General features: G+C 43.5%; 1 protein-coding gene across 4 annotated transcripts in view; it reads right to left on the bottom strand.

Annotated features, from left to right (window-relative positions):
* DENND4A (DENN domain containing 4A) overlaps positions 1-18,008 on the bottom strand; it is a 54,504-nt gene extending 36,496 nt beyond the window's left edge. The window contains exons 1-2 of one of the 4 annotated variants that reach the window (XM_052672464.1): positions 17,345-18,008; positions 16,345-16,517 (exon numbers count right to left, since the gene is read on the bottom strand). The gene's annotated coding sequence lies outside the window, so the exon portion shown is untranslated. Of the gene's footprint in view, positions 1-8,431; positions 8,643-8,851; positions 8,879-9,308; positions 9,552-16,344; positions 16,518-17,344 lie in introns of those variants that run through there. The other 3 variants (XM_052672463.1, XM_052672466.1, XM_052672465.1) reach the window with 3 other exon arrangements.
* Between the last annotated feature and the right edge of the window lie 749 nt (positions 18,009-18,757).

Below are 18,757 nucleotides of genomic sequence, written 5' to 3'. Positions count from 1 at the left end.
TTCCCTATAAACACTCAGGAAATACTTACTAATAATTTCTGTTGCTTAACTGCAGTTGCTTTAATTCCTAACTTCTGGCATTTTAGCACCTGCATGGAAGAGATTCATCTGAAAAGCTTACTTTGTGGTCTAATGCTGGTGTTAAAAAGAACAAGTCTGCTGCAAAGTGCACAAGAGCCCACTAGCACAAGGGATGATCAGGAAGTTGAGAGGAGGCTGACCTTTTCATGCAAATAAAATATCACTGGGACTTCAATCTCACCACTGAACTCTGAAGGAAAAGCACACATAATAAATCACTTCATTTTCAGAAAGGTTTTTCTGTTTGCTATAAGCTATTTGCAAACCTTGTTCAAAAAGCAAGCACAAGGTCAGAGGCATGATTTTATACCAGGTTACGTTTTCAGATATAACAATAAATCAGTGTCTAACGCAGATCTGTTGTCTATTCCATCTGTTCAGCAACAGGCACAATACTTCATGAGACATGAAGTTTATTATGAATACAGCACACTATTTACAAGGAGGAAAAAAATACCAACAATTCATACAGCCTGCTCCTAGCTGCAGACTTCTACACAGATAGGTTGTAAATGGGCTGCAGCACCTAGAAGTTCTCTGGCTGTTCCTTCTTTCCAGGAGCCAGCTTTCCCAGGGAGCAGAAGGAGCTTCCTGGACGTGTGCTGCATGTGCAAGAGGAGCACAGCTCTGTAAAAGACAGCAGTAAGGACTGTGCAACTCTACTACAAGCTCTACCTGCCTACCTCTGCCAGACATAAACACAGCTGCCTCGTAATCTTCTAATGTCCCTGCCTCCCTATTCCTTCCTGTGTTTTCCTTCAAGAACTCTGAGGAACTGGAGTTAATGAACTATATTAGGTCTATTAGGTGTCTAAAAAAGAAGTGATGTTTTGCTTTCTTAGCCTGACTGACTAATATTCTCTTAGTATACAAGAAAAGAGCATCTCCTCGTACAGGAAACCAATGCAAGGCACTGCAACAGCTTTTTTTTTTTTTTTTCCTCTCTCATCTTTAATCAGCTCAAAGCTTTTTTACACAATGACACAATCTGTCTTTTAAGGCATTCATCAAACACTCACATTCCAAGACCTTCCTTACTTTGAAAGCGCACAAAGATTAGACAGACAGCCAATTGCCAGCAAAATCCTAATGGCTCTTCACGTTTCAGACTTATGGATGCACTGCAGCATTAACCTGAAGTACACTACCAACCCACAGAAACGTGGGCATTAATCACACAAGAGCAAAAGGAATGTAGCTGGATCACTCAGTCCCACTATGGCTACTCAGAACCATTTCTCAGCCACAACACTACAAAAATCACATTAGAGTTCAACAGTAGAAAACCTGCTAATAACGTGCAATCACCCAGGGAAAAACCCTTCAGCCCTTCCCTGCGATTCCGGAGTCGCCCAGCAGAAGTGAGACAAGCCGTCTATCACCGCTATTTTCTTTGTAGCAAGCACACAATCCTATGAGCAAACAGAACAGAAGCACCTCAAATATCACAGGAACTCTGCCAAACCAGAACAGAAGCCTGTTAAAAATATCTTTCAGCGTCTTCCCTACCTTTTCATCAAGGCATTTCTTCTACACCTTACTATCTTGCTGTTAGCCAGGCTTTAACACAGACTTCTTGTTACAGTTTCATTCCCTATAGAAACAGTGAAAATAAAAATTAAACAATGTGCACATTTGTTTAAACTTAAACTTACTGCACACTCCACTGCACCAGCCACACTGAATGAAGGCTGGGAACTGCTGCAGAACTCAACTGTCAAGACAAGGTTACGTGTTTCCCAGATACTAAAAAATGTATATGAAGCCAAGTCTTCAACAAACATTAAGTCCTACTCTGCAATGATACTTCAAGAATACAAGCAACATTTAATGTTTTGAGGAAATGGGTAAAATCAAATGGTTGAGCTAACTGCTTTGTATGATTACAGCTCTAGTGCTCCTTTCTGATAAATGCCACCCATGCCTGCTCAGAAAACAGCCACCTAGGAAATGCTCCTTCAGCTCTTTCCAAGTCTACTTTAAAACGTTGTTCCTATTTGCTGATACTTTGCAGATCCTTTTCACTCCACAATCAGCAACAGGTGCAACTCCTCCACCCAACAACCTTACTGTACATTCCCCCTCCTCACAGCTAGTTAGTCTCCTTGTCATTTACTGTTACATCCATTTCTCTTTGCGTGTTGTACACTTCAAACACCAGTCAAACCACTTTAAATTACAACCATGGATAATTTAAGCTTGTGTTTTACACTGAGGCACGTGCAAACTGCCAGCTTGTACTATAGTGGAGTGTTTTGGAGCGACTCCTTTCTACTGTGGGACAGAGAGTGAGTACCTCCCTGGAGAGGCTCTCAGACTTCAGCCTCCCAGAACTACTCATCAGCATCAGCAAGGCTGCAGTCAAAAATAAACGCTGTCTAAAGGAAGATTTCTCCATGCCAAGACATGAAGCACACTCTTAGAAGATTACTGTGAGAAGACTTCAGAAAACAAAGTGCAACATAAACAAGGCTGGGAAGAAATGCATTTCAGGAGGGCTGATGCAAACCATGAGAAGGAAGAAGGGGAGTCATCTCCATTCCTGAAGTTAAAAAAAAAAAAAGCAGAAAAAACTCACTATGTTGAATTATCAACATCGTATTTCTGGGGGCACAAAGTTCAACACAACGTATTTCAAACCACACAGACTCAATCGACACTTTCAGGTCATTAATTCTAGGGCAAGGAATGGAGGTGGCAGCCTGGAGCACAAATTCAGCCTCTGCAACAAGTCTTGCTAACCCACGCAGCACCTGCACTCCCCTCATCCCTATGATTTATGTAGCAAAGTTCTGGGAGTATCACAACATAAAGCAATGTTAGGGATCACCTGCAGATCTCCAGCACAGCTGCAAAAAGCCTAAGCAAAGAGCAGCATCAACACGAGCAATTTCCCTGTGGACACTTTCCTTGTCAGCTATCCGGAAAACCAAAGAGGAGATTTGGAAACAAATCTCTCCCCCTCGCCCCATTTCTTCCTACCACAGTTAAATGAATAACAGCAACAGATAAAACAGCCAACAAATACGGTTGATGCAATCACTTGTCCTACTTTGTAACACATTCTGGCATATATCTACACTCAACAGCAGTAAACACCAAGGTAATTAACACGAGCCCCCAGCTGCCACAGATATACAGGAGTTAAGAGAAATATTGGCATATGGGGAAAAAAAATAAACAAATAATCCATAAAGTTGTTCTGCTGTTCTGCCTTTACATCACTTGACCAGAATCACTATCAGTCTTCTTGCAGGTGCTTTCCCAATCATCCATACCAAATCAGCATACTCTGATCCAAACAACACTAGAGATAATCAAGAGAGCTGCTGAAAATTTGGCAACAACACCTCTCTAAGAGGTGCCTGGAGACAGAAAAGCATGGATAAAAGTGCAGGGACAGAGCATCAGACATGCTTTTGGGAGCAGGACATTGCAATGCAGGCCAGAAACTGAGACAGATGTGTTCAGCAGTGCTTATGGAAAAAGAGAAACCAGCGTGAAACTGAGAGGCTAATCTAGATACAGTGGGATTGCTGCAGTCTACCAGCAAGAACCAGCCATGTAGAGTACCAAAGCTTAGGAGGAAGCTCAGCAACAGGCAAAGAGAAGGCAAGAAGGAACAGACTTCATGTCAAGGCCTTTTCTGTACCTTCTACACTCTCCACTGCTGCTCACCAAGTCTTTCACTTGTTTGTTCTTCACTGCTGTTTTTATTCTCAGCTAAATCAGAGGGATAACTAAGAGGGCCCAACAAACCACAGCCTGCTTAGGTGTTCATTACAGCTGTACCACAGCAAAATGCCACGGCATCCAACCACGGCTACAAAAAATACCAGTAATGTGATGTTCAGGCATTCCACAAGATTCATGAGAGAGATAGGTCTTAACAGGGCTGGTTTTAGAACTTCCATTTCTCTTTCTAAATTATAGTATCCACCGCCAAAAAGCACAAACAAAGAATGGAAACAATTTCTGCAGTACAAATGCATTTGAAAGGACAGATGCAGACAACAATATACAGTAAATGAAGAAGTATATAAATAAGCACCATAATACACAAATATCACTTCAATCAAAACAGTTCAGGAGGGCAACCAGTCTGCTTTTTGTACAGCTACTTATTATACAACAACTTCTAAGGAGGGGAGATCCCCAAACACAGTGTTCTCCTTTCCTTGGCACAGTCCATAAAGGCACGGAAAAGCAGTGGATCTTCCAACATGCCAAAATGTCAAAGCGCATCAACCAGTATTGTCAAAGATTTCTGCTTTCACCCAGCCTCATTTGGATGTCTAAGCCAATTTCAGCTTAGCTATGAAATCTCTCTCCACCCAAATTAAAACCTTCAATGCACGGGGTAATGGGAGAAGGCACAAAGCATTTGTTTTTCCCCATGCGTGTCTGTCACCAGCAAACACATCCTGCAGGTAGGGATACTGGACCCAGCCATGCTCCAACAGGGGACACGCAGTGGATAACAGACATAGATTGCAACTGCCACTTGCAGATGATCCACACCAGACTGGAAAGGTTTAATGGTGAGGTACCACCAACACCCTATGCGTCCAGCAAATGTCCAGACCCGGTTAGCAGAACTGTCATCCTCTACCTCACAGAAAAATAAATGCGAATGCACTGCTACCAGCCCAGCTACAGCACATCCATCAAGCAGCACGTGTTGCTGTGACAGGTTCCTAGCCAGGTTAGCTAGCAGCACAACACCAGGGCAGCATTTCCCCCCAGTAATCACAGTATAGTAGTAGAAGTGCCATTATATGCTAACTAACTGCTACGTTAGGATTCCAAACCTAGCTCTGAACACAGAACAGATTTATCTTAAAACTCCTCACCTACCTTTTGGGACAGAGCTATTACATAAACCTTTTAAAAAAAAAAAAAAAGAAAAGAAAAAAAAAAGGCTTAAATGTATTGGGTCAGAGAGAGTCACCCATGTGCTAAATAGTGTGAGAAAATTACTCACAGAAGGGTTTGCCCCTTGGTGCTCTACATAATGAGCTCTTCACTGTCCTGAATAGGAGTTCAGCATACAAGGTAACTGTAAAGCTGTACACGTTGTGAGATGAGTGCTGCTGTACTGGGATTAAACTGACAGCACTGTGCAGAGTCTGGTTACTTCTGCACACGCAGGTCCTGAGAAGCCCTAGCTCTTCCCCTGTAATTGTATAGTCAAAATACTACACAAGCAAACGTGCTGACATACAGGAGCTCCTGGAGCTGACCACAATCTTCATCTTGGTTGTACAACTAAGAATAAATCTTCAAGTTCACAAGTTTCTTCTGAAGCTCGAGATAAAACCAAACCCAGAGTCCTGCCCACCACCTGCGTCTGTTTGTTTGTGTAAGGCCTGCACACACACACACACAGCTCTCTGGGGACTTTCTCATTTGTGTATATGGACATAATTTATACAAGACACTTGCTGCTTGTCTACTTTCATTTCAGATGGTTAAATAAAATACCTCGATCCATAAAGGACATTTTCCCCCCTCACCCAAAGGAAAAAGGCAAAATTTCAAATACAGATTAAACAGGGAGAATATAATTGGCTAACTTCTAACCTTCTGCCTCACTCCTTGTATCCTATGCTTATATCATGTTTCTTTTCTCATCCCCCTCCCCATGCTCCTGTCCACTACCATATCACTCCATTTCAGCAGTAACCCTGTATCTAAGACTTGAAATAATACTTTGAAAAGAGAAAAATGTGCCATTTGAAAGAGTAGGACCAACACTTGAGTTTCCACTTCACCTCCACAATCTCCTCCTGGTTCTGTATTTGAGCTCTATAGGGAACCACCAATTCTGCATCACAGACTGAAATGACTGCTAGAACACACAGCCTTCTCTGTGCATTTTAGTTGTGGTGGACTTTATGCACATACATACATTAGCAGAGCATTTCCAGATCAGTCATAGACCAGATTTCCAGATCCAGCACAGAGTAAGCCTGAACCGAAACGTAACAGAAAGCACCTAAAGGTAATCGCACAGTATGGCAAAGAGACCCATTCCCTTCAAGAAAATACTGATTTTAAGTAGTTCAACAGTGGTGACGCTTTCTCTGTTTATACACATTCACCTCATACCTGTTAGCTATCTCCAAATAAAGCAAGGCACAACTTGCTTAAGCTTGCAGAGGATTTGCTGCACTCAGTATGCCATAAAATTTGTGTCATGATTTGTGCTCACAGTACTGAGTGATGTTTGTGTGTAGAATCGATACATAAGGGAATAGATGGAGGGGCTTTTCTGTGCTCCTTCCCATGACCATCCTGTGAGACTGCAGCAGAAGCATGGAACAAATGCAACTCAGCCCTCTAAACCACACACCACGCCCCTTACTTTTTCAGCAAGCACAATCTCTGTTTCTTCAAAGGTGCAAAATCTTAAACATAAAGCATGATGCAATTTAAGGTACTTAAAAAAAAAAACCAAAAAAACAAAAAACACAACACAGACACCAAAACTGCTTTTATTTCTTTTTTTTTCCCTCCCCATTTATGAAGAGATAGTGTTCTTTCCAGGAAACTTCAGAACAAATACTGCCACAACTCACAGCTGGAGATGCACTGAGACCTGAGCTACTGGAACTCTGTCAGACAGCAAGATACTTGGAAACCACCAGTGCCTAAAACATTTGAACAAGGTTACATCAAGCTTTTCCTTTTAAATCCAATACAAGTTGTGCAACACTTCTGCCTCCAACTGTTAGGTCACACCAACAACAGATTTAAAAACTGAAGTCAATTCTGAGGAAAGGACAATGAATCAGAAGACTTCCTGCAAGCCTTCATTTCAACAGCTACTTAAGATTCAGGAAGATTCTGACTAAGACACTCCTGTACTCTTCACTTTTCACAACTTGCTGACGTCCCTTTGACCATAACTGCAAATGTTCCTCCACTCACTCTTGTAGGAAGCATTTCTTTCTACTGATTTGCAAAGTTAACTCCAATTCAGTTGCTAAGAAATACAGTGGAAATTGAAAAGGGATGCTGAATATTTAAGTGACACAGCAAATTTCTTTCTCCAATTTTAAAACCTCAAGATTAACAAACCCCATTATCGCTATTCAGCTCAATCTAGACTGTCTTCCTCTAGCAAAGAGTCATGAGACTCTTCTCTCCAGCTTTCACACACTCCAGCAGCAATTTACCTAGAGATTAATCTTTCAATGCAATATCCTGTAGATTAAACATCAGACTCAGTTCTGAGCAGCAGCATTCCCAGTTCCTTCCTCAAGGCCATACAGGAGGTGATGTTAAACACGTTTCTCATTCAACTCCATTCTCCTCAGTTAAACCAGGCACCAACTTGGCTCTCTTTCTTGCTACTTTCTCTTTTAAAAGTGATCCATGTATTTACATTGTTCTGAATGCTTACGCAGCGATCAGCTGCACTCACATGAGTCCTACAGAATAAGCCAGGCTCTGTCAATATTTATGCTTTTGCTAAATAATAATTAACTCTGGCTATGTAAATACGAAATAGTTGGTACTGCCATTAACACATATAGAGATTCCATTAAGCTCCATATGGGCACGCTAGAGCATAGAGAGCAAGCTGTTCACGAGAAATGTGGGCCTGCAACCACGCTGCTACAAGAAGTACCAAGACTTGAGCATATGAATGCTCTTCATATGGGAAAAAATATTTCTAAGTAAGCTTGTATTAAAATAAACACAAAAAACAGCCATAGTGCCTTTTGGCACAGCATTCAGAGAATGAGATCTTATCTTTTCTGTGCTAGTTTTTGGTAAGTGCACAATTTAGAAGAGCCCATTGGGTAAAGCATGTTCAAAAGCAGCAGGAACTGTTTATAAACTTCAGCAAAGTTCCTTCATCCAGCTGGACCTTAATGTTTTTAGAATAAAATACGCACATTATGCAAGCTCTTAAGGCTGTAGAGAAGCTGGGTTTTCTTTCCTATTTCATCTATAAGGCTCCATGCAGTCTTCTCCTTCCCCAAAAGTTAACCACAAAAACAAATGCCACGTTCCTGATAATTAAACCATTTCAATGCCAGCTCACAACGACCCCAGAAGCACTTCCCCATTCCCCAGTAATGCAGTCCCACTCTGCCATTCCCTTCACATGTGCCCACAGACCCCCAGCTCCATAAGACAGGATCGAGTTTCACTAAATATATGAATTTTTAAAAAGAAAAGAGAAACGGGAGACTCTCACAAAGTGAGATGGTCTGCATGATCCACAAACCAGAAATAACCCATTCACTCCTCAGCTACAATTCCTTTTCCTAAATCATCACGGATCAACATCAAATACTTGCGTTTAATCACTCAGAAAGTGAAAAAGATTACGTACTGAAGTGTTACGTTCTTTACAGAAATCTCCAGTTGAGCAACAGCTTCGGAGAAAAATTGCACAATGGATTGAAAAGCCGTCCAGGATGCTCAGTTAATTCAGAAAACCCCAACCTCAGAACGGGGTGCCGGGACCTCATTGCTAGAAATCCCCATTCTCAGGGCAGCCCACGTTAAAAACCCCTTTGAAACGACTCCGGAATAACAACCGCTGCGGAGGAGTTATTAAATACTCCCGCTCCTCGGCCAACAACCCCGCTGCGTGCAGACATCATGACGGGACAGAACTGAAATGTCAGGGCTGATGTCCAGCGTGCCACGTTAATCCAGTTGGAAATCAGCCGCGTTCTACAAGCCGAGGATAAACTTACAACAAAAACACGACCGAGCGGCACCTGCCCGAGCCACGCGGGAGCCCTACCTGGAGCCGCGCGCCTCAGGACAAGGCAGCTCCCGGCCGTAACGTGGCAGCGCGAGGGGATCCCGCCTCACCGCGGCCGAGCGGCGCGGCCCGAGGCCCGCAGGCCGGGCCGGGGGCTCCGCTGGGCCCCAGATCGCCTTGGGGGTCGGGAGGGAGAGGAGAAAGTTTTCCTCCCTCTCGCCGCAGCCCGACGGAAAGTTACGGAGGCGCGGAAGGAGAGGGGGCGCGAAGAGCAGCCCGCCCCTCAGCCCCCCCGCCCCCCGCCTCCCGCCGCAGCCCAGCGCGAGGGGCGGCCCCGAGCTCGCGCTGCTCGGCGCGGCCCACGCGGGGCCCCTCATCCCGCCGAACCCTGCGGAACTCCTTCCCCGCCGCCCCGGCCCCAAACATCTGCTCGGAGAATCCACCCCCGTCCCCGCACCCCCCGCGCCCACAGCTCGGCGCTCCCCCCGGCCCTCACCTCACACGGGGCCGCGCTCCTGGGGGCAGGGGAACGGCCGCCGGCGCTTCCCGGCCCCCAGCGCCAAGCAGCGGGCGGCGAAGGGGCGCGGGGAAAGGGAAAATCGCTCGGTCCCCGCGCCCTTATCTCATCCTAGCGGAGCCCGGCTCGCCTCCGCCGCCTCCCGCCGTGTGGGCGGCTCAGGCGGGATCCCCCCTCCCCTCCGCGCCGCCTCCTGGCGCCGCCATCTTGGCTGTCACGGGGGCGGGGGGAGGCGGGCGCCTGCTCGTGATCGCGGGAGGAGGTCGGTTCCCCCCACTCGGCACCGCCCGCCGCCCCTCGGGCGGGCACGGCGCCGGGGCCGAGCCGGGAGATTCGGCTCGCCTCGCGACCGCCGCGGAGGCGGGCGGCTCCGTGTGACGGAGCGGGCCCGCAGCCGGGCGCCTCGGCTCGGCTGTCCGCGCTTCCCTAATTTCAACCCCCGCTCCTTCCCTGAGTTGTGGGGGTCCACAGCAACCGCGGATGGGCGGGACCCTTCCAGCACAGCCCGAAATACGACGCACCGTTTGCGCAGAGCTCTCCTCCCCACTCGGTCCCACAGCTTCTCCCTCTCCGGCGCCTTTAAATTAACCAGAAACCCATCTGTGGCCCAAAGATCCCAGCCTCGCTCACCTGTGGTGCCCGCCGGCGGGGCGGGGGTACCTGGAAAAAACAGGACGGGTTCTGTGGATTCCCCGCAGGCCTGATGTAACCCACAGCACGTTGTTGCATCAAAGACTATGAAAGAACCTGAGACAAAAATAACCTTTGAAGAAGGCGCAGCTCAGATTAGTGCAGCGCGTCAAGATGTTGCTGAGCACAACAAAAAGCCCTCTGCCTGCGCTGGAACACGGGGGTGCTGCTTTCCTGGCATCCGAGACGGGCTGTGCTCTTGTTTCCAAATGTTGCACCGATGTGCTATTTTTGCAGTGATGTTTAGGGATAGGCTCCAACCGTGCAATTTTGGCTTGGAGTTCAAGCTTCCCTCAGTTAGGGATATTTGGCTCAGAGGGTTTTGATGTGGCTTGTTACAAAGTCAGATACGGTTCTGAATTCGGGCTGCAAGTGCTGAAGTGTGTTCAAACTTACTGTACAGATCTAACTCATCCCTCTTGCAAATCTGGCTGGAAAGGAGAACACGAAAATTAAGTGCAAAACATTAATTTTTCCCCCTACTTTTTAATTCATATGACCTTTTATAGCAGCAATGCTGCTCCTCCTACGCGCCGTGTAGGAAATGGAGTGGCTGACACGACCCAGGCAGAGGCACCCGTGTGCGAGCCTGCACACGCAGACACAGCTTTTGTGCTGCCAGGTTTGATTTTTGTGTGCTGAGTCTGATTCTTGTTTGATCAACAGTGCACTGCCTGAGGATTGTGGCAACCTCTCTCCCAGGCTGGGACTGCGAGAACATTGCCCATTTCTTGTACTGCTGCAAAAAATGCATTTATTGCCACACTCATGGACATTTTATCTCTCAACGATATTCGGTGGAGTAAATAAAGAAAATAAGAACGTAGTACCTGGGTATTTGCAGCAAGCTGGGCTTGACAAGAATCCTCGAATTCTGCAGCCATCTGTTAGAAAAATTTCTATATCCTATGATCATTTTGGATGGATTCTAATCCTGGAAGTGCTTTCAAATAATTAGCAATAATAAAGTCTGTCTTTTAGCTTGTGTCAGTAACTTTGATATTTAGCATATTTTGTGCTCTTTTCCATTGTTCATTTTTCAATCAGGTGTAATGTTTAGATCTCTGGTGTTTAGATTCAAGGATGGATTTTATCTTCCATTCTATGGTAGGAACAGACTCACCAGAGCATTTTTTCAGCTCTTAAGTATTGTTTCAGCTGCCTGTAAACTGACACAAAGTCACTGCACTGACCGTGAATAGTTCAAATAGTTTTGGAGTTTAGGTTCCATGAGAATACTCTTGTCAGCTGCTAATGGAAACTTTAATTTTACAGAAATACCATTCTTAAACTTACCATGTCAGTTTTTATACTTTTCAGATCACATAATAGGTAACTTTTATGTATATACCTTTGATTTCCAGTTAATTTATGGCCCAACCTGTTTATTTCCTTCCACCAATTATGTACTCTAAAGACTTATCTATATTTAATTATATTTTGTGTCAACGTCAGCAAATTGGAGCCAGGGATGCAGACCTTACCTTGCAACTCCTGATACAAACACCAAACAAAATAGTTTCTCCCAGTCCCACCATCACAGCTACCCACACTGCTTATCTCCCTCCTGTCCTTCTTGTTCTTCCATCTCCTTCTCCCCGGGTTCCACCAACCCTCTTTTGCTTTCTACCTGCTCTCTCTCTCTGTTGGCTGTGGCACACTTTCATCCCCAGGTCCCCACCAGCACATGTAATTGTAGTGCTCCATTTCATTACTGGCTTGTCACTACCTCTATCAAGCCACGTCTCCTATCTTATATCTAACTGCAAAGCTTTCCTCCATAGCTTGTCATCAGTTGTCCACATCAAGACTCAAGTAATGCCACGTGTGAAAGGGTCTGTGGGCAATAATGACTGTAGTGCTGTATTTGCTTCTGAATAAAGAGCAACATCAGTGAATAGTGTTACTGTACAGGCAGAGACATTCATTGCATGTGCAGTTCCTGCAGGCTCGCTGCACAGAAATGGGTCTATATGTTAGTCAAACAAAGCCTTTCTCTAAAATATTGTTCATGGGAACACTGGGGATCTCAAGGCAGAGATCTCTGCACACACATGGAGACTGACCCAGAGATCATTAAGTCAATAGAAGCGTTCCTATTAATTGCAGTCAGTGTTGGATCAGATTCTTAGCATGCACTGGAAGTCAACTGAATGAGTCAACCACCATGTGTATTGCAGGTGGGCAGCACTGTGATGCTCAACGTGGTGTCCTCTCAAGTATGGGGTGGAGAGCTGTCCGTCGGATTTAGCTTCCCCAGGGGGACTTGCAGGGCTTCTGTGGACTGGCAACCACAGAACCATTTTTTCCCATGTTGCAACCTCCAAATTTCTAGCTTGTAGTAATGAAGTTATTTTCAAAGCCTGGTTTTGTTTATTTTAAGTGCTTTTTACACATGGGTAAACTGAAGCAAGGCAGAGGACAAGCGACAGATGGTCAGAGACAGTGCCAGGAATGGAATCGAGAATTTCTCTGTCCTAGGACATGGTTTTAACAGACTTTGTCTTGGGACTGTGAGATCTGACTGCTTATAATTCATGAGGCTTCAAGAGTGCTCAGAAAAAAAAAAATAATTAAAAGCTATTATTATTCCACTATTTCCTGGCAGAAACTGGCTTCCATAGGCAAAACTATTTCAGTTACTTAAGTAAGCAATCCAGGACTTAATTTGCCCATTTTCTTACCAATTTTATTCATTTTTAATTCATTTGGCTGTGCTGTGTGCTCTGTTCATTCACATCTTCATGGAGGAAGAATGAGACTCCAAAAGAACCCAAGAGAATGTCTTCCAAAAAGACATGGCACATCTGTAGCATTGGCAAAAATAACTATAAATGTAACGATAGTGGGTAAGTATAAACCATGTAACTGGCAAAGCAACAGTCTGCATTTCAGAGGATGGATTGTCTTACCCTGTCCAGTAACCCACTTTATGATACAGTAATAGATCTACATCCAGAGGCTTATGCAATGAAATGGAGCCTTTGGCAAGCTGGAATCACACTGGAAGCAGCATTTTTAATTTATTTATTATTATTTTTTTTAATGTATACTTATTTGAAAATCTGGATTCTATCCCTTCTGACATAGAGAGACTGTCCCTGCCTGCAATGATTAAGCTCTAGGACAGATTATGAAATAATAATGTATTTAAATGTTATGATGCAGCACTACAATGGTGCAGTTATCCTTCCTTTTACTGCTTCAAGTATAGTCCTTCCGAAAAGCTTTTGTACTCCAGGGAAACTAATGGTTATAAATTATAGAAGAGGCAATAGAATATCATGCATGTATGCAAAAAAGAAGACTCAGACCCTTCTCTAGATAAAGTACTTAGTGAAGCAGATAGAAATATGGGGAAATGAAGCAAACACAGGGCCTGATCCAGCGGCCACTGAGCTCAGCAGAAGCACTGCAGGGGGGTTCCTTAGGAATCAGAATCGTGTGTGTCATGAACTGCAATTCACAAAATGCAAACAGAGAATTTTGTCATATATGAGCGAGGATAAAGTCTAACTGCAGTGTGTAGGCATTCCACTTGGATAAAACGAGCAGATTTTTTCTCCAGGAGGTAGATTTTCTCAGCAAGGGTTTATTGCCCACTATTTATGTGAAAATTTGCATTCCCGAAAGCTCAGAAATGCTGGGAAGCAAAAAGGAAAGAAAAATTTCCCAAAGAGGAGACCCAAATGTTTCTAAATACTTTCCATATATTAAAAAAAAAAAAAAAAGATGCAAACTCATCATCTTCTCACTTTTCAGTGGTGCTTTTCTTCCTCAGAATTTCAAAGCGTGCATCTGAAGATGTAGGACTGTGCATCATAAAGCAGTTAACATCAAGCTTTGCTGTGTTGCTGCGTGTTGGGTATCAAGCAAGTGATGCCACACCTCCTCTCCTGTAATTAGTAGGCAAATAAATATGTACAGCTGGAGTGTATTTTTGGAGTGGCTCTTCCTGTAGACAACAGAAGCTCTTAAACAAATATTTGCAGCAGATTTTTAAAGAATAGAACAGCAGAAATGTTGCTTGAGGATGGTCCGAGTCCTAACGCACATCCCTACAACAACAACCTGTTGTCCAGTGCAGCACTAAGTATCGCTCTCATCATTAAAGCACGGTAACAAAAGCTTCTCTCTGTGGAGTAATAGCAGGAAGGAAATTATGCGTGCAGATTTGCCAGCAAAAATAACAGTCTCAGGCTGTAAACAAACACACTAATATTGCTGTTTTGTTGCTATTTTCAGCAGCTCCTGTACCTCAGGAGTGAGAGTAAAGACCTGACAGTTATCACTGCTGTTCATGCATCAGCCTTGGAGGTTTCCCTTGGACTCGTGCTCCTTGGCCCAGCTGGAGGCAATTTCTACAAATAGTCTTTTCCCTGAATCAGTCCGATTCATCTCCCAGAGTCATTCCACACGATGCTGTGGTGCTGTGGGTACCTCCTCTTACTCTGGATTTAAAACCACTTTTGATTACTCCCCATCTCAGCTCCTTATTTTTTTTGCATTTAGGTTTACTTTCAAGTCTAGACCAAGCAATTGCATTCCATGCACCCAAAGAGGCCCCACTGCCTACTTCAGGCCCTCATGTAGTCCAGCTGTTCAAATTTTTAGTATTCTGTTCTAAGGATCAGTCATAGCATGATGGTTTAAGTGAAGTATATCTGCCAGTTAGCCACTTCTCAGGGGTACAATTAGCCTTAATTAATATTTGTGGAGATTCTTGAGAGAAACAGCTACAGAAGTGCAAAGTATTATAATTAACTTAAAACCATTTCATCTTTGAGTAACGGGCTAACAACATGTAAGATGAGATTCTGCAAGAACTACTGATTTATTTGCTTCACAGACAAATGTTCTGAAATCTCAGATTCCATTTGCTACTTCCTGTGCATGATGCATGTTGAATTTTATTACTCTTTCATATCCTTTGATACATTGAAGCACGTAGTTTCCTTTGGTTGAGGAAACACTGTCTGACATATGGAAGTCACGTTAAAATAAATCAAACCACCAAAATTACAAAGTTAATAAACTCAGAAGCAATCCACATCACCATTTGCCTTTAATTTGTTAAGTATTTAAGCCATAAGACCTGTAATTAATGTTATGGAATCATTTCCATATTCATTTATAAGGCATCTCAATTACATAAATACTTATTATCTGGAAATTAATCCAGATCATTAAAATTCACAAAGCTGACAAGACAGATTGACATCTGTCAAGATGCTCTCAGGAGAGATTTTATATCCTCTATCTGACACAGTTCCATGAGAAAAGCTTTGCTCCTGACCAAGCTTCAACAGTACTCCACTTTGGAAATAAGAGCAGTGCTTCATTCAAACAACATCAGCAAACAGAGCAGTTCGTTTGTGCACTGAGCAAACATCAGGTCACTCTTTCACTAACTGCCATGCAGAGTTTCCAGGAAAATGCATCAGATACATCTGCAACTGAAAATCTGGCTGAAATTAAGGCTGATGTTCTCGTAGCACAGCTCTACTGCTTTCCTGAAACTCTGCAGCCCTTCAAAATGCTTCTTTCTATCAAAGCACTTAAAATTCTTTCAGTGCTTTCAATACTTTCAAAATGGTGCACCTACTCAGAAAACACCTTATGCAGAATGAAGGAAAAAGTAGCACTTCAGCATTTCATTTGCAAGCTAGAGCCATCATTGCTGAATTATTAGCTAGAGAGTCATGAGTATTTAAAAAATGTGTCCTGATTGATTGAAAGAATGCATCTTAGGCCGCGCTGTCAGTGAATTTGTCATACAAGACAGAGAGCTTTCATTATTAGACTTTTTTCTAGGTAGAAATAAAACCAATTTTTCAAAAGCTACAGCTAGTTCAGAACATACCAAATAATATTGCAACTGCACTATTCATTCAGACCTGTCTCTTTTTCAGCAGAAGATGCCTTGAAGGCTAAGTGCAAGCCCACCAGCTGAAGGAGTTACGCCACAATCTACTCTATCTGGATGACTGTATGACAAATTCCCAGAGTGGAAGTTGGCTCAAGTACTGACTCATGAGGGTTTCATCTCAGTACAGATATTTTTAGTGTCTGTTATTTCACCTTGGGTACTTTTAAAATCTGTATCACTGTCCAACACCTCTCCTAATTATCTGAAATTCTTTTCTTCTGTAACTGCTTTGGAATGTTCCCATATATTAGCACAACTACTGACCCTGTTCTGTTGGGCTCTAATTATACTCATCTACCCATTCAACTAGGTAAGCGTGTACTTGCTCAAAATGTGAGCAACTGCTCAGAAACAGAGGTAAACAGAGAAAAACAATGAATCTTAGTGATGACTCACCGAGGATATAGGTCACATCGTGCTTCTGCCCTTTTCTGAGCTCGCCCAGGGTTTGGTCCAGCACACCCAGTTTATCCTCAGCAGACCCCTCGTGCATGCAGAACTCTTGAGTCCTTCTGTTTGAATCCATCTGCCATAATAGCTCTGCCACCTTCAGCACGAACAGCCTGGAGCTAACAAAAGAGATGAGAGAGACCACAAATTAAAGTACCTTGACAAAACAAACAAACAAACAAACAGAACTTCTTTGCTTAATCCACACTACTCCAACTCATCTGCTTACATCTCCAAATCGATCTGCTAACAGCCGAGGAGTGCGAGTGACACATCTGATCCATATCCTTCATACTGCTGGGAGCTCTGCGTGGAGCTCTGTGTGACAGCGCCAGCAGAGGGAATTGAGGATTCATTAGTGACTGCTTAATCACCCCCTCCAAAAAGTATGGCCAAATGTTGATGCAATGTAAATAATTCACTCAACCACGTTTGAGTTTGACTCACAGTGGCAGCATTAAACTATCTTGATACATGGCAAATTCTTTAGATCATTGTCTGTTTTGTAATATCAAAAAGAATACTTCTAGTATAAATAATGGGTTGGAGGAAATGTCCTTGGCAAGTCAATTTGTTCCATGCTGCTGATGGTTCCTGTTAGTGACAAGGATTATTTCAAGAAGGAGACAATGGAAAACAGATGCGAAAGCGTTTACCAGAAGGACAGGGAATGGCAGCTCTTCCAAAATGTCAAGCGTGCAGGCTAGAGTCAATTTAAAAGAGAATTAATTATTTAAACTGAATTAATTTGACCACAATGAAGCCCTGTTAAGCCATCTCATCTATCCACTTTTCCACTATGTCATCCTTTACAGTCTAATTCTAAACATTTATTTTTGAATGCTTCACCTGAAAATTCCCTTACCCAGTCACAGAAGCAATATCCAGCTTTTTGAGAATGTTTACTGCATCCAATCCCAGAACTCACCCGAAGAACTGTGCTCACCTCCAAGTGATACTGACAGGATATGCTGCTCTTCTTTCTTGTGTACTGGGAACAACCAGCAAAACATGAACGTGCTGAGGCCAAACTAATGTCTTCACTCAGCTGTCAAGGCACCACAGAAATGTATCCCAGCAGATCCTAGACGGTCTAGTTGGAAGGTCCCTTCCAACTCTAAGGATTCCTTGATTCTATGATACTAATTTACTTTTGTTTTAAAGTAAAGACTACAAACACCATCAAGCATGGCACACAACTACAGTTCAGCTGGTGCAACCCTCCCAGCTGGAAGGGCAGGGCTGAATGAGGAGCAACAATTCAGTAATCATATTTAATAATTCCTTACGGAGCAGCAATAATGTACTATTTCTTTAATTATTTTGTGCACTGCCGCTTTCTTATGAGAGGGCTACGATGACTGTGTGTGCAGAAAACTTTGAGGGAGTTCTTAGAAACCATAATTTTTTGCTTGATCATTCATAACCAGATACGTAAAGAGCCATTCACGTTATCGCTCTTGCGCAGCTTGTATTAGCTCTCCATAGTTACACTTGGCACAACAAGCACAAAGAAGAAGTGTCTTTGCAGGGCTGATAAGCAGACAGGAAATAAGGGAACATCTGCTACAGCTTTCGATGGTTTTGCCTTTAGCTACTGCTGAAAAACTTCAGGCTCTGCATTCCATGTCCTTCTCCCTTGGCCTTTGACACCAGCAGCTGCTGAACAGAAGATATAAATTGCAATACCTACAGAACGGGAAGGACATTATTTTCCAAAGGGTTACTGGGATACTTAAGGGATGTTTCTCTTTGCACGTTGTGATCACAGGGAGCGCTGGATAGCAAAACTGCAGATGAAGTTTCCTCCCTACAGTCAACCACTTCCTAATTTGCCTTTTTTTTTTTTTTCCTAATGCTGTGTTTTCCTTTGCAAAATTGCTTTGTTTTGCTCTGTTTTAAACACCAAAAACAATTGCACCATATACTAAATAGTAATTGTAATCATCACCAGCACTGTAAGAAAACCATGTGCTTCCCTGAATCAGAAGTGGAGTTCCCAGCCCAGGCAATCTGTCTTCTTGTGGAAGAACAGCATTTCTATAGCACGAGCAGACCAGGAACAGAGTTACACAAAAATAAATATCAAACAACTGACAGCCAGCTATTCCTTTGTTTAAAGAAAGAGCTGCTGAACAGTAATTTCTAAAAATGGGCTCAGCCATACACTGCAGAATCCCCACTTGTGCTCCAGATAGTTCAGCAGTTCCACCTACATCATAGTTTTGTTTGCGTGGAAAACTACCAACAGAACGACTGACAGCATCTCATCTCTTAGAGCACCTACGCCCATGTACTGCAGATCATCTTTGGTACTTCCTCAGAAATTGTACGTTTCCCTAGGAAATTACAACAGTTG

This window comes from Tympanuchus pallidicinctus, unplaced genomic scaffold (assembly GCF_026119805.1).
Source record: "Tympanuchus pallidicinctus isolate F22 unplaced genomic scaffold, pur_lepc_1.0 scaffold12, whole genome shotgun sequence".
Lineage (NCBI taxonomy): Eukaryota > Metazoa > Chordata > Aves > Galliformes > Phasianidae > Tympanuchus > Tympanuchus pallidicinctus.
The sequence above is the reverse complement of the archived record's forward strand: the minus strand, read 5'-3'. Positions and strand labels throughout refer to the sequence as shown.